General features: G+C 43.4%; 1 protein-coding gene across 2 annotated transcripts in view; it reads left to right on the top strand.

Annotated features, from left to right (window-relative positions):
• DTYMK (deoxythymidylate kinase) overlaps window positions 1–14,970 on the top strand; it is a 324,262-nt gene that overhangs the window by 277,245 nt on the left and 32,047 nt on the right. The gene's annotated exons all lie outside the window — the stretch shown is intronic.

Here is a 14,970-nt window from a genome sequence, read left to right as displayed (position 1 = left end):
GAGGACAGCGGACTACCCAAGTGTAAGGACTGCAGCAATGTAGAGCTTCGAACATCTACATTTATGGTAGGTACAAAACTGTACTTTCTCTGCTTTGCCCTTTGGAACCTCTACTGTCCCAAGTGTCTTCACAGAATGCCTCGCTCCTGTGACTGCCTTCCGAAGGCTAAGGGGGCTACAGGTCATTCCATATTTGGACAACCTGCATATTCAAGCCTCCTCTCAGTAGATCTTACTTCAGCATCTACACTTTATCATTTCTATCTTGCAAAGCCTGGGGTTTTACTGTAAATTTCCAGAAGTCATTCCCAGCTCCTTCTGAGGACCATGTTTTTCTGGGTTGCAGAATCCATACTGTTTCAATGTTGCCATCCCTGCCTCCCCCCAAGGCCTCAACTCTAGTTGCTTTTTTTCAATGCTTTCCTCTGGATTCAGTTACAACCAGGGAATTTCTGAGGGCTCTGGGTTAATGTGGCTTCCACCATTCTTATGCTTCTGTAGCCAAGCTGCGTACGAGAAAGCTTCAGTGGTTGCTAAAATTAGTTTGGCTTCAACATTCTCATCCTTTAGATTTTCTAGTTAGTCTTTCCATGCCTCAGGCTGGAATGTCAGTGGTGGATTCATCAGTTGCCCCTCAACCCAAGGCTTCCTTTTCATCCTTCATCCCCTCTCGGGGACTTTTCACAGATGGCCTTGGACATGGTATAAGGGGGCCAGGAAAAGAATTTGCTTGGCCACTTTATACTGAATAAGTCTTGGTCAAACTTAAAACAATGAAAGGGCAAAATAGCGAAGCGGCTTTTAAGCGAATTCTTTCCCAGGGAAAGACTTTGCTTGGCCACTTCCGTTACTTTGTCATTTTTGGCACTGCAGTGCGATCTCGGAGTTGGTATATTTAGGGGGTTGTGGGGGGCACAGCCCCCCACATTGGGGTGGGTGTGTGGTGGCGAAGCATCCCACTTTAGGTATTTCAAGTTTTTTTTTTTTTCGGAACAGCGATTTTTTTTTCGAAGGGAAAAAAAAATCGCTGTTCTGAGCTTTCGGGATTGGAAGCTTTCATTTACATGGGTTCGATTTATTCATCGTTCGCTTTAAGCATTCAGTGATATAATATAGACCCTGCCATTTACCATTTACTCCATATATATATATATATTTTGGTGAGGAACCCTGCAGACATTCTAATGGTTGCCTGTGCCTGGTCAAATGCATACTGACTGAAAGGGGCACTGTACATAATTATGGATCTGATGAGGGCAGAATAAAAATGGAAAGATGACGTTCTTGGATCTGGCTGCCATACCCTTGTTTGTAAGTTAAGCAACATAATAATTTCCTTACTACCATAGAAATATGTTGATTGAAAGCCGGGTTACTGTCTACATACATCTCCAAATCACTGACTAGTGTGTCTACTCTTAGGACTGAGCTGTCAATGAGGTAGTTTCCTCAGGTTGCTGACTTTCCAAAGGTTACTAATATGCAGTTCTTGGCACCGAGTTCTACACCATGGCTCTGTCACCAGTTGTCTGTTAGCCCTCCCTGGAGGATGTTAATGTCTTGTGGGGATTCTATAACTGCTCCAAGTTTGCAGTCATCAGCATCCAGAGGCCCTTCATTTTAGCCTGGACTTTTGAAAAGTAGATGCCAAAAAGCAGAAGACCCAGCACAGAATCCTGAGGGACTCTGCTAATGACCAGTCTCTTTGTGGAGGTGGATTCCCCCATCCTAACTTAGGTCCTTATCTGTAAGCTAGCTGGCTGTGCAGTGTGCAACATAGGGATTTATGCCCAATTCCATGAGTTTGTTTACAATGTTCAAGTGGGGTATTGTCAAGTGTCTTGGTTAGATTAAGGTAGACAGTATGAAGTATTTTGCCCTCATCCATTGCCTTGGGGACCCTCTCAAAGAATTCTACCAAGTTTAGTAGGCATGATCTTCCCTTAATGAAACCGAACTGGGTTGCATCAGTGTCTTAAGGTTTCCTGTGTCATTACTTATTTCCATAGCTTTGCATTTGTGACTAGTCAGACCTACAGGCCTGTAGTTTCTGGGATCTGTACATGGCCCGCCCTTGTGCAGAGGGACAACTGCTGCAATTCTCCATTCATCCAGCCCAAAGCTAGACTGCAGACTATGGTTGAAAAGTGATTCCAGTGGCTCTGACAGGTCTTATTTCAATTTGTTTATGAGGCATCTTCTGATATTATCTGGGCCTACCGATGTATTGCTCTTGGCCTTTGAGTGTGCATTTAAGATCTGCTCCTTAGTTGGAGGAGTTATGTTTGATGGTATTTCTTGAGAAGGAGTGGCGGGGTTAAAACTATAACCAAATTTGTCTGCCAGTAGATTTGCTGTATCTTCTGTCTCCATGTTGGTGTCTATTTACTATTACTTCTGTACACTGTTGTGAACTGCCCTTGAGGTTGCGGACTAAAACGTCAGTCTTATGGTTACCCTTTGTCTGGGTAGTTACTCTAACCTTAGACTTGGCTTTTATAGATTCGATTTGCCCTCTGAGCGATTAGATTGGAGTCTTTTGCTTTTTTCCTGTCACGCACTGCATTTTTTTTTTTTTTTAATTTTTGCCATGATTTTCTTCCTTTTGTTGTACAGGATTCTACCAGGATGGCTTTTTTTTTTTTTTAATTTGTTCTTGGCTTACTTTTGGTGGGCACAGCTGTCTCAATGCTTCTATTAACATGACTGTACATAGTTTCTGTGAGCTATTCCTTATAGAAAGCTGTGCTCTCAGGATTAAGTGGGGATTGAAATTTTGCCATGTTATCGCTTACTAACAGGAAGTTTGCCTTGGAATAGTTCCTAACAGCAACGGGGTAAGTTGGAGTAGTCATGAGTTTTTATTTATTTTATTTTGAAGGAAACAGCTTTATGGTCTGACCTTACCAGACAGATTGATGTGTTGCAGCCCTTTATCCTTGGGAATTCCCTTGTGATGATACAAGACTTGGATGAACTGGAATGGAAAATGGACATTGCCTTCAGGCAGGAAGTCTTTTTTGCTGTTCTGTGCCCAGCAAGGTCTCAATGAAAGTATAGTTGTGTAAAATGTTACATCAGTAGATGTCCTTCTCTTCACTGTTGCAGTATTCTTTACAACAGAGATCCCCTGCCAAGGGCAGCCCAACATCCGTCCAGTATATCAGTGCCTTTTGGTTGTAAAGTATATGCCATATGTCACACGTATGCTTCCCACGCATGGCGTAGGGCATGAAGGTGACATCCGGATATACCATCCTCAGAACTGAAAAGCCCCAGTAGGAATAAATGTAAGCGCCATGGATAAATGTAAGCAACAAGTACATCCAGAAGGAAAATGGACCAGGGGGAGGAGGGAGGGAGCAAGCAAATACTAGAACAGTGAAGAGGACGATGACATCTACTGTTACGGTAAAATTTTACACAACTGTACTTTGTCTTTCCATATCACTGTCACGGTATTCTTTACAATGGGGAGAGTGCAAAAGCTCAGGAATAAGATTGGGAGCAGGAGGAGCCAGCAGAGCACTCTAGGAAGCCATACAGAATGGTCCTGGTAAAGCCAGCTCTGGCCTTAGAAATCACATCCAACTTGTAGTGCTTAGTAAATATGTGCACAGAGGTCCAGGTTGCTGCCACAAGTATTAGAATCCAAAGCCTTGAAAAATGCACCAGAAAAAGCTACAGCACTAGTAGAATGGGCCCTAACAGAAGGAAGACTCTTCCCATGAAAAGAATAGCAAAAAGAAATTGCTTTAGACATCCAAGAAGAAATTGTTTGCTTGGAAACGCACACACCTGAACACCTAGGATGAAAAACAAAGCTGTTCAGATTTCCAAAAAGCGTTAGTCTTATCCAAATATAGGAGCGGTCTATGAATCTCCAAGATGTGCAAAACCTTCTCACGAGTAGACTGCCGAGGAGGAGGAGTGGGCAAATGAATAGATTGATTAAGAGACAACGCATTAACCACCTTAGGCATAAAAGAAGGGATCAGTACAAAGGGACACCTTGTCCTTCCTGAAAACTAAAAAAGGAGGAGCATTCATAAGGGCTTTCAGCTCAGACACCTGTCTGGCAGAAGTATCGGCCAAAAGAATAGTCTTCAAGAACAATGCTGTAAGGAAGATGAAGCAGCAAGAGCCAGAGTCAAAGCCAGTTTTTCCAAAACTGAAATTAGGTCCCAGGAAGGAGGGACAGGCTTCCTGGAACACCTAATGTGAAGGACACATTCAAGAAACTGTTTAGCCTCAAAACTAGAGGCTAAAGGAAGAGTCTAAGTCAGACAGACAGCTGATAGGTGGACTTTAACATAACATCCCAGCATTGAGCAATTCACACAAATAAGAGAGAACCAAAGGGATAGCTACAGTAAATGGACCCAGGTTACAAAAGACACCAAACAGAAAACCTCTTCCATTTGGATAAGTAAGATTTCCTAGTAGTGGGTGTCCTGGCCTCCTGCAGGGCCCAAAGCACAACCTCAGAAAAAAAGGTGTCTGTAAGGGATCAAAACCCTATCACCCACAATGTCAGTTGAACTGTGGACATGTGGGGATGGATGGGAGATCCCTTACCTTGTGTAAATAGGTCCACTCTGTGAGGTAACTTGTGATGATTGCCCCTTGGCAATATGCAGAAGAGGGAACCAATGCTGTATCAGCCAGAAAAGAGTAATCAGCAAGACTTTGGGAGCATCCTGTTTTACCTTGAACAGGACTTTCAAAATGACAGACAAAAGATAGATGGCATAAAGAAACATCCCCTTCCAAGAAAGAGAGGGTGTCCACCTTCCAGACCAGAGGGCATGGGACTCTGGCACAAAATAGAGGAATATATCTGTTCAGAGGGGAGGCAAACAGATTTGAGGAGTATGCCACTAGTGGACAACGTCCAGAAACATGCCCGTGAAGCATCCACTTGTGGGACAGTGTTATGGATCTACTCAGAATCTGCCACTATGTTCTGATCCGAGGGAATGTAAACTGCCCGAAGGGTCACCTGATACTGAGTAGCAAGCTCCCAAACCTGAAGGGTTAATCTGCATAGGAGACAAGACCTTGTCCCCCCTTTTTTTGGTGATATACCACATCACTGTGGTATTGTCTGTGAGAATCTTGAGGCCCTGAGAGAGGGAATAAAAAGCCTAAACAGCCAGCAGAAGACCTCTCATCTCCTTGACACTGATGTGGTCTTTCTTTTGTCGAAGCACCCAAATGGCGGCCTGTACCTTCAGAGGACAAAAAGGCCCCCTTATACCCTGTATACACTGTAACTCACCTCTGAGATCCACGGGGTATGCATTGTTTTCTTCATCTGAGGAAGTCACTTGAAACGAAAACGCAGGATATATTTCTGTGCAGAGTTAGTGTTCGAAGGAATAGGAGTCTCAGTGGAATAAAGTGTATTACGTATTACCAAGGATTCGGGCTTTCTTTTTCAATTGCTCCTTTGTACAAGTGAAGATAGATAATACAGATGGAATGTTATAGTAAGACGCAACTTTTTTCCGTGCATTTCTTGGTTGTAGAGTAGGTTGAGTGTGTGTGCACGAGTAGTGCTTGAGTGAGTGCACTTCTACCAACATGTCTGATAAGCCGGACAAATCCTCTGGCTTTGAGGTGTGCCTGTTGTGGGCATAAGATTCCCTAGTCAGATGACCACAAGAGGTACATTTACTGCTTGGGTCTGGGGCACTTGCAGATGCCGTGCGATGTCTGCTCAGCCTTCAATGCCGGAGCCCTCATTTACAGGTGGAATAAGCTTATTTTGAGAGGGTGTCTTCTTTCCTCTGGAGCCCAGACCCCCTGTTCAAAAGAAGTGTGCCACCTCTACTTCTCTAGGAACATCGTTTTCTGCTCCAGAAAATCAAAGAAGCTTTTGGCTACATCAGCGTCAGATCTTTCCTGCCCTTGCTTCTCGCTCTCTATCTGAGAGGCCTCTCAGATCCAGGGGAGTCAGTGCCGGCCACTCCTCTTGCTCTGCTGGATCCCCAGACCTCGGGTCCGAGCAGCCACTCAGAGCTGGTAGAAACCATCCAAATCCACTGTGGACTCCGGGTCACACGCAACCAGATCAGATATCTTGGAGCCATACTCCACACCGGAGGAAGTCCCCCTCACCGGATCAGACTGCCCGTCCCAGCATGTCACAGGTTTGGTTTGACTCCTTCCTCCCTTTCTTCTCAATCCTCTTAGCTGTCCCGTTGTGATATGGATTGGATGATGAGGAGTTTCCTCAAAGCCCAGATCCAGCTGGGGATTTTGCCTTCTCCGACCCATGCTGGATCCGTGAGACCTCCTACCCTGATATTGCAGCCTCCTTCTCCAATCCAGTCCTGTGCTTCAGTACTCCCGAGTGGACCAGTGTCAAATCTTGGGATATTTCTTTCCCTGACTCCGACAGTGTCGCAAACCAGATCAGCTCCAATTCCAGCGGAGCAAGTCCTGGATCCAAGGTGTTCGTGCTGGCTCCTTAGGGCTGATGTCTGCTCCCACCTTTTCAGAGCTGTCCTTTCCCATGGGAGCCTCAGTCGTTGACAGCTCAAGGCCCAGTGCCTTCTGGTGGTGATGGATCTGGGATGGCCCTTGCCCTTTTCTCCCTTAGGAGCTTTGGCCTGTGGGACGGGGACGGGGGCAGATTATCTTGGAATTCTCAACATTCCAGGTGGCAGAGAAGGCTTTTTCTACACCACGAGACATGGTCCCTCTTCCACCAGGCCCTACCCAGTCCCCTGTGGATCAAGGCTTTGCTCCCATCCATCCGATCCATGGTCAGCCCCTCCCAGAAAGCCTCCAGCCTCCCCGTCAACAAGGGGGGGGTCCCCTGTCTTCAGAGTCCTCCTCCAAGTATCCCACAGAGGAGGTCCCCTGGAAGGGTCTGTGCAAGAGGAAGCACCTAGACTCCCCTTTGGAGTCAGTGACAGAGGACACCGACTTTGAAGGGGAAGGGTCACCCCAATCTCCATATGACGATATAACCTTTTGAGATCTTAGAAATCCGGAAACAAAAGGCTGGATGGTCTTCCCAACCCCTTCCTCTGAGGAGTCCGTGTTTCTGGAGGCATTCGGGATGGGACCATTTACATCCTGGAGGCCCCTCCCCCAGCGGATCAGCTTATTGACCTTCTTACCCACTGGGCTTGGAAGGAGCCTGACACCATGGAAACAATCCCAAAGTATGTTAGCCCCCCCTCAGTAGTGTCCCGGTTGAAGCTTTTGTGGTGTTGGCAGCCACTAAAAAGGAACTCACTGAACAGAGTTCTATTGTTTATCCCCCAAACAAGTTCTCTAACTTTGGACAGACATGGCAAGCAGGTGGATGCCTCCGCCATCTTTCATTGAGAGCATTGAATTACCTGGCACACTTCATGTGCCTCCAGAGAGATCTGGTTAAGGAAATCTCCACCTCTCTGACGTACTCACTGAGGAAGACTTCTATTGCCAACTCCTCAATGAGGTTGATCTCCCATATGGTGGAGGGAACCTTGTGAGCGGCTGGTTCAGGCATAGCCATCAGACATGCCTGGGTGAGACTCTGTGGGTTTGTGGACCCCTTTAAGGCATCATTAACACTCCCTTTGATGGTTCCTCATCGTTTAGACCATCAGTTAAGGAGACTCTTACCCACAGCAAGCAGGAGGGCAAGAACTTATCTGCCGTATGGATCAAGCATTCTTCCCCCCAACATACCTTCTCCAGGAATCAGTGGAGCAGGAAGATGTGGTTCCGTAAATCCCAAGAGCCTTTTCTTCATTTGCAAGACGAATCCTCTTTAGAGGCGGAGGGAGTGGAGTCCATGTTAGATGCTGCCCCGTGGGATAGGGGGTCCACAAAACCAATGCTTCAGGGAACCTTTCTCTGATGGGCCATTTCAGTGCTCCTGAAGTGCTGCCCAGCTGTCCTATTCTTTAGGCATTTAGGGGGCAGACTATCCTTACACCCAGAAGCTTGGACAGACCTGACAAATGACTCTTGGGCACAATTTTCAGGGGCTACTATATTCTCTTTTCCCTTTCTCCTCCCAGTGCCAGGGAGCATCTCCCCAATATGCCATCCAGTCCGAGGGAGAATGCCCTTTTAGAAGTACAAAAACTTCTAGATAAGTCATCCAGCGGGTCCCAACCGAACAACTAGGATGAGTAACTTACTTGTGCTTCTTTTTAGTTGGGGACCTTCGACCCATCCTGGATCTGAGCAGTCTGAATTTATTTGTCAAGAAGTCGAAGTTCCGCATGGTTACAGTACAGTACATTCTGCCGCTCCTGCACAAGGGTGACTGGATGTGCTTTGTGGTTCTCCAGGATGCATACTATCCTATCAGAATAGACAGGCGCTACAGGAGATAGCTGCATTGCCCTTTGGCCTCACCACTGCCCCTCCCTGGGTGTTAAAATGCATGGCAGTAGTTTCGGCTCACCTCTGTCTGCAAGGATTCCAGGTGTTTCCCTACCTGGAAAATTGCCTGCTAACCACACCCACAAGACATCAACTACTGCAGGCAATTCAGGTTATGCTGCACTTGTTCTGCTGCCTGGGAATCACAGTGGACATGGCAAAATGAAAATGACCCCAGTACAAGATATCGAATTCATAGGGACACAAATGACCCCAGTACAAGATATCAAATTCATAGGGACACAATTGAGCACAATCACCCAAATTGCAGCTCTACCCTTACAGAGAATAAAAAACAGACACTGATATTCAACAAGGTACGAGTATACAAACACCTGGAGTCAAAAAATCCACGTAAACGTACTTTAATGAACCTCCGTTTTCGCCTCTACAAAAATAGAAGCTTCATCAGACAAGTAAAAAGGCGCCAAATGGCTCAATTTAAAACATTTGCCACATAGTATGATGTCATTTCCTTAACAACAAACACAAGTAATTAGTATTTTGTTTAAAGGGCAATAGTTTATATATTAATAATTTAATATACACAGTTTAAAATTCTAAAACTAAGCCCCAACATGTAAGTGTTAATGTTATAACCCTCAAAGTACAATATTTAAAATATTTTTATTCATATTAAAACGTAACAACCATACAATCATAAGTAAAAAAGAATATAATTTAAAAAGGGTGCCTAATTCTGCATCACTAAAAAATTGTCACACCACTATATATGTACAAAACACTTAATGCACCAAGAGGCGGTCGAATGGGTGGAATTAATGCTCCTGAGCTTGAATGCTCCTAAAGATGAGATTGCTGTAGTTACATTGCTTTTAGACATCATATTGTCCTCTAATTTTTTCATCTTTAATAATTGTTACTACTTACAGAAAAGAGGTATCGCCATGGGTTCCCCCTGTGGTGGCAGCGTGTCAAACCTTGTTGTTGCTTACTGGGAGAATACTTTTCTCTTAAATAACCCTAGGTTTAAAAACATCATCAAGTTTTACACACGTTTTTTAGATGTAGTTTTACTTATTCTGGGAGGGGAAGATGTTTGCCTTGACCTGATTGATCACATGAACTCTTCTTCTACATTTTTAAAATTCACTCATAAATTTTCGCCTAATGAAATTGACTACCTTGATGTCAAACTGGTTAAAGACTTTGATAACAAAGCATTCCTGTCTACAATTTTTAGGAAGCAAACCTATTGTAACAGTTTTTTGCACTTTTCCAGTAACCACCCCTGGAAACAAAAGAAATCAATAGTCAAAGGGCAATTGGTTAGAGCTGCACGTATGTGCAGCACAAGTACAGCTTTTGAATATGAGTGTTCCATCTTGAAAGATATGTTTTTCAATAGGGGTTACCCTATTGAATTATTAGACAATCTAGTGGAGGAAGTCTCATTGAAAAGAGATAATGGGTTTTATAAACCTATCCTCCAGAATAGTAAACAAACCATTTTTGCCACCCATAGGTGTTTGTCTGATTCTCCTTCTTCCTTGGAACCTGTATTTCCTCAACATGATATTGTTGATTCTTTGGTAATATATCAAGCATCCAAATGTGACTATAAGACCAGTTTGATTATTACTTATAACAAACACGTCAATGATATTTGTTCTATTGTTAAGAAAAATTGGCACTTTATTCAAAATAGTGTTCCTCTATCTAACACTTTGGGTTTACACCCTTCCTTCGTTTTTAGGAGGGGTAGTAACTTAAAAGAACTGTTACAGACTGTGGAGTCTCCACAGTCTTTATCAAGACAAACTGGGTCATTCATTTGTGGCTCTTGTAATTGGTGTAGTCTCTTAAAAGTTGGGGGCTCATTTATTATTAAAGGCAAGAAGTATTTTATTAAACACAAAATCAGTTGTTTAACAAAATCAGTGATTTATGTCGCTTTGTGCGACTGTTGCCAAGCATTTTATATTGGTAAAACGGACCGTAGACTACGGGACCGTGTTTACCAGCATAATTATGCTATTAAGAACAAAAAGAGCGACAATGCCCTTTCTAAACATATTTTAAACCATGTTGGACATAGTTTTCATTTTATGGGCATTGATCTTGTTAAAGTAGGCATTTGAGGGGGCCCTCAGCCTCTTTTACTTGAAATAAAAGAATTGGAATGGCAACTTCTTTTAGATGCCTTTTCTACTCCAGGGCTGAATGAAGCCTGTAATATTTCTGCTATTTTAAAATATAAAAGTTACCTGAGGTAGCATTAAGTGTTTTGTACATATATAGTGGTGTGACACAATTTTTTAGTGATGCGGAATTAGGCACCCTTTTTAAATTATATTCTTTTTTACTTATGATTGTATGGTTGTTATGTTTTAATATGAATAAAAATATTTTAAATATTGTACTTTGAGGGTTATAACATTAACACTTAACATGTTGAGGCTTAGTTTTAGAATTTTAAACTGTGTATATTAAATTATTAATATATAAACTATTGCCCTTTAAACAAAATACTAATTACTTGTGTTTGTTGTTAAGGAAATGACATCATACTATGTGGCTAATGTTTTAAATTGAGCCATTTGGCACCTTTTTACTTGTCTGATGAAGCTTCTATTTTTGTAGAGGCGAAAACGGAGGTTCATTAAAGTACGTTTACGTGGATTTTTTGACTCCAGGTGTTTCTATACTCGTACCTTGTTGAATATCACTTACAGAGAATAAGGTCTGTGAGACAGCAGGTTCAATGTCTACTCCATCTCCTTCAGCTTGCCTGGTCCTTATGACCCTAGGTTTCATGTTGGCTGCCATTCTTGTAGCGCCCTTAGCCAGGTTTTTCATGCGAGTTCTCCAGTGGACCCTGGTGGGTACAGTGGTCTATTTGGTGCCACCCATTATCAACCCCTGTCAGATTTACTCCGATTTTGCAAGTGTCGCCTACAATGGTGGATGCTTAGACTACCTTCATCTTGGCAGACTCTTCATTCTTCCCCCTTCTTCAGCCATGGTGACCACAGATGCCTCCCAGGTGGGGCATTTTCAGGGAAAATTCCTTAGGCATGTGGTCCTCCACAGAGACTAAATTGCACATAAACGTTCCAAAGATGAGGCCTTTCAGGACTGCCTCCTTCTGGAGACGCTTGTCATTTTGACAGACAAAATGTCAGTAGTATGATGCATCAACAAGCAGGGGGTAAACCTGTCCTCATCCCTTCTGCAAAGAGGCCATGAGGGTTTGGGAATGGACGATCGGTTCAAACTACTTTGTAATTGCAATGCACATCCCAGAGGAATCCAACATTCTGACGAACAGACTGAGCAGGTCGATATTAAGTCCTCACGAGTGGTCCCTGAACTAGTCCGTAGTGAGGCAAATATTCAGCTGTTGGGGCCAACCTTGCTGCAGCCTCTTTGTCTCTCCCCTAAACAATAGGTGCAGCAGGTACTTCACTCTCACTCCTCCAGGGAGGGGGGTCACCAAGGGATGTCCTAATCCACGATTGGCCACCGGGTCTCTTATGCTTATCCTCAGATTCCCCTGTTACCCAAAGTTCTACAGAAAGCCAGCACACTGAAGACCAATTTAATACTCATTGCCCCTCACTGGCCTCTTCAGGTATGGTTCCCTTCCCGTGGTCTCATGGTAAATATCCTCCATGGATACAGGATCCCAAACAGGATCTAATTTCCCATCTATCAGAACAGATTCCAAATTTCTGATCTCTCTAACTGCTTGTTTTTCCACTTCCAGTGATTTTGCTGAAGTCCAGACTAGCTTCCCCAGTCCTCAAAATTATTCTTGCCTCTCAAAAGCCCTCCACTAAGAAAATATTGTATCAAGTGGAAGAGATTTTCCGTCCTGGGCCTCACAAAGGAATATTGCCCCCCCCCCCCCCTTTTCAGCTTCAGTCTTGGACGTCCTTGCTTTCCTAAGTTTGCTTTTCCAGAATGGAGCTAGGTTTCCTACCATAAAGGTGCAACTTGCGGCTGTCACGAATTTTCACATGGGGAACGAAGTTTGGTTTCCATCTATTCTTTCCACTTTCAAACTGTCGGGCCTTTCTAGAAGGGTTTTTTCATTTTAGGCCTCTGATTAATGATCCTGCTACCCCTTGGGATCTTACATTGGTACTGCAGGGACTCAACCAGGAACCCTTTGAACCTACTAGTTCTTGTGAGTTAAAGTATTTGTTGTGGAAGACAGCCTGCCTTGTGGCTGTCAGCAAGAAGTGTGTCAGAATTACAAGCTCTGTCTTCTCAACTACCGTACATAATCTTCTTTAAAGATAGATCCTCTCAGGATGAATCTTTCATTCATACCAAAGACCGCGTCCGAGACTAATGTTAACCAGACCATCTGCTTGCCAATTTTTCCCCTAATTACTCCAGTAAAGGTGAATATATGCTGCATTCCTTGGATGTTCACAGATAGTTGCGTTTCTACTTGCGTAGAACTAGACCTCTCAGAAAATCTAAGCAGCCGTGCCTAAGGTTACATTAGCTAAATGGATTATGGAGTGTAACTCAACAGTTTATTCTCGGCAAGGGAAGCAACTTCCTGTCCAGTTAGAGCTCACTCTGCCAGATCAATGTCTACTTAATCATATTTCTCCTAGAACTCTGATGAAATCTGCGCTGCAGCTACTTGGGCCACAACTCATACATTTCTGTCTTACGATAAATTGGATATTATTTCCATGAACAGAACATCCTTTGGTCCTGTGGTGCTCAGGCATATCTTTCCTTCAGTTTATGTAGCTGGGGACTCTGACCCATTTGTGATGCGTAATAAAGTGGACATTATCAGGTTAGAACTTCACTTACCGTAGCTTGTTATCTATCGGTGTTGTCCAGTTTCATTATGCATCTCCTCCACCCTCCTTCCCCCTTCCTTGTATAGCTGAGAGCGTGCTTGAGTATTACGGAACCCACTGGTTCCTAGTTTGGGCTCCAATTGGTCTCTTCTGTATCTCTCTATATTACCTTTGGGATAACCATCTTGAGGAATGGACAGCAAACTCGATCTGAGGGTTTGAAGGAGTGAGGCATCATGGGAGAGGGAAGACCTTGAGGCTTGCATCGTATGTCTGGAAGAAATGGCAGAATTGGATCAGAGGACTGATCCGAAGACCTATTCATGATGCATAATGGAATTGGGCAACACAGATACCAACTTATGGTAAGTACATAAATTCTTTTATCTGATAAAGGCAAGCTTTTTTGTAGAAAAGCAGCGAGGGATGAAATCTCTATATACAGGTAAATAATTTGCCTCTGTATTGTACTAGTAATCCTACTCATTTTCAGGAGAAGATAAAATTATGACCATGTGAGTATCTACACACTGGATTGATGGCCTTGAACCAGTATGCATGCATACAAAGTTTTCTCTCCCTTTGTGTCCCAAAGAGGCCCGCTACGTGAGAATAAAAATCACTGAAGGTAAGAGAGTACAGTTGCAAGTAAACTTACCATTACAGTAGATGTTTGAGTAATCATTGCTGCAATAGCCTAAGCTATAAGGGTTATTATATCTTGCCAAGTTATAATAGCTGGCTAGCTTCCAAAGCTTCAGTGTACCTTCCACGCACCCAAACCATCAGGTAGCTCAAGCTGAGCAAGACAAGTTTGAACTCAAAGCCCTTCAGAGTCCTCTTCCAACAGAGGGAGGGAGGCTGAGCTCTGAAAAAGCAAAACTGGGAACAAAAATAAATAAATGTCTACACCTGTACATAAAAAGCACCCCAAAAAAACAAGGATGACAGACAGAGGAAGCAGTTATTGCAGCAATGATCATCTGAATATCTACTGTACTGTGTTCATATTGATCACTGATGCAGTAGCCTTAACTATATGGGTAGATTATCCAAACTTTCCACACTTGGAAGGTGGAAGATAAGCCCAGAAGCTCCTAGAGGCCCTAGTAAAGCCTTATTTGGACCTAGAGAAGAAATCAAGCGTATAATACTTTGTAAAAGAATGCACAGAGGACCAAGTAGCAGCTTCTAGAATACTTCTAGAAGCAAACCCTTTCCTAAAAGCCATAGATGAAGCCAAGGCCATGGAAGAGTGAGCCTTGACTCTGCTCTGAATAGTTTTGTAGTGGTGAGTGTAGCAAAAGGTGGTAGCCTTGGACAACCATTTTTGAAATGGTCTTTTTTGACACAGGTCGACCCTCCTTACCTTCACAAGAAATGAACACTTGATCTGAAACAGTTAGCTCTGTCAAGATAGTAACGTAGTTGTCTGTGGACATTCAAGGTATGGCATATCATTTCTTCTCTCACTTCAGGTTCAGAAAAGAAAATGGAGAGCTGGATAATTTTGCTTAAAGTAAACTCAGATACCACTTAAGGCATAAATGGTTTGATTGTCAAAGAAATTCTGTCCCTATGAAAAATGAGATACTGTTGACTCTCCATAAGAGTCTGTAACTCTGATATCCTTCTTGCAGAGAAGTCAAAGCAATTAGTAACACTTTCTTGCATGTTAAGAAAGCTTTACATCAACCAGGTAAGCTGGTTCAAATGGAGCAAGTGTTAGTTTTTCTAACGCAATTAAGATCCCAAAAAGGGGTCACCATATTTTGGAGGC

This window comes from Protopterus annectens, chromosome 4.part0 (genome assembly GCF_019279795.1).
Source record: "Protopterus annectens isolate FY-2018-M chromosome 4.part0, PAN1.0, whole genome shotgun sequence".
Taxonomy (NCBI): Eukaryota; Metazoa; Chordata; order Ceratodontiformes; family Protopteridae; genus Protopterus; species Protopterus annectens.
This window is presented reverse-complemented; position numbering and strand designations above follow the sequence as displayed.